Source organism: Apis dorsata, unplaced genomic scaffold (genome assembly GCF_000469605.1).
Source record: "Apis dorsata unplaced genomic scaffold, Apis dorsata 1.3 scaffold_41, whole genome shotgun sequence".
NCBI classification, from domain to species: Eukaryota; Metazoa; Arthropoda; class Insecta; order Hymenoptera; family Apidae; genus Apis; species Apis dorsata.
Window position 1 is genome coordinate 475086 of NW_006263343.1, and position 1407 is coordinate 476492.

General features: G+C 27.1%; 2 protein-coding genes across 5 annotated transcripts in view; one reads left to right on the plus strand and one right to left on the minus strand.

Annotated features, from left to right (window-relative positions):
* LOC102670698 (midasin) overlaps positions 1–1407 on the plus strand; it is a 115876-nt gene that overhangs the window by 26573 nt on the left and 87896 nt on the right. The window lies entirely within an intron of this gene.
* LOC102680688 overlaps positions 1–1407 on the minus strand; it is a 56083-nt gene that overhangs the window by 12952 nt on the left and 41724 nt on the right. The gene's annotated exons all lie outside the window — the stretch shown is intronic.

Below are 1407 nucleotides of genomic sequence, written 5' to 3' on the forward strand. Positions count from 1 at the left end.
CCAAATAAACTAACTACAATTAAAATCTTTCTAATATAAATAAATTCAATTTTTATAATTATTAATATTCCATATCCACCCAATTTTAATATAATAGATATTTTCATATTTCTTTTTTTTCTTATATAATAACTATTAAAATTTATATTATCGAATATATAATAATAAGATCCATCCATAAAAATCTTATCACGATTGTTACGACGTTAAGGATTTGTAAACTCGTTCCCGTATTAAGTCCCCATCTTCCCAAGTCCCATGTTTCCCAAGATATCGTATAACTTAGAGATTACACGATTTCCAAGTTGGCTTAACTTCCACCACTTGGTTTAAAGGGTGATGACTTCGCGAACAATTCTCTCTCTTCTCTCAGTTGCATTCTTAATCGATTCTTAATTTTTTATTCGATCGATGTATTTCCAATCGATCTTTTATCTATTCTCGTTATCTTCCTCAGGTATTTAATATCCAATTAAATCCATTTCATCCAATGAAATATCCACTATAATCCAATTTCATCAAGTGATTTTAAATAAATAATATAGTGTTAATTACGATTTTATATATAGGAAAATATTTAAATTAATGATTAAATTAGGAATAAAAAAGTATTTATAAAATCGTGTATAGGAAATATATTATCACTTGTTTATCAAAAATATATCTTATAGATTATAATTTTAGGTCGGTCATGAATTAAGTTTTAAATAGCCGAGTGTACAAGATAGAATAATAAATTGTGTTTTTTCCCAATTGGAAATCCCAATATATATCCAAGTAGCATAATTCACGGATCTTGGTTCGAATTGGAACGCTTGTTTGTGGACGATAAAATCGATCGATACATTCTATAATCGTCGTGAATCATCGAAATTTATTATTCGTTATTTCTCTTCCTGCTATTATATTTTCTAATTTTTGTCCTTTAGAAAGAGTGCTTTTTAAATTATTAGAACGATCCTCTTTTTTTTCCATTTTCAAAGAATCGTTTTCTTTTTCGTTACTCTTATCTTTTCGTCCTCCATTCATTTCCTTTTCTTCTTTTTTTTCAAAAGAATATTCGTCCAAAGGTTTCCAGCTTCGCGACAAAGATGCTTAAAAAAAAAAAAAAAAGAAAAAAAAAATGTGCCGTTTGGACAACGAAACAAAGTTACGAAGCTTTGCTTTCACGAGACCGTTTCAAAAACTTTAAAAGCTTTCGCAACTGTACTGTTATAATATTATCAAACATCCAAACGTTTTATGATAGTTAATATTTACAAACAGAATTAGAGATAGAATTTTAAAATATCGAATTTCATAATATTTATTTATTAACAAAGTATGATATTTTAAAAAATTCTCTGCTCCTCTCTCTCTCTCTCTCTCTCTCTTTGAATAGCAAAAAATAGAAAAAAAAAAATAGGC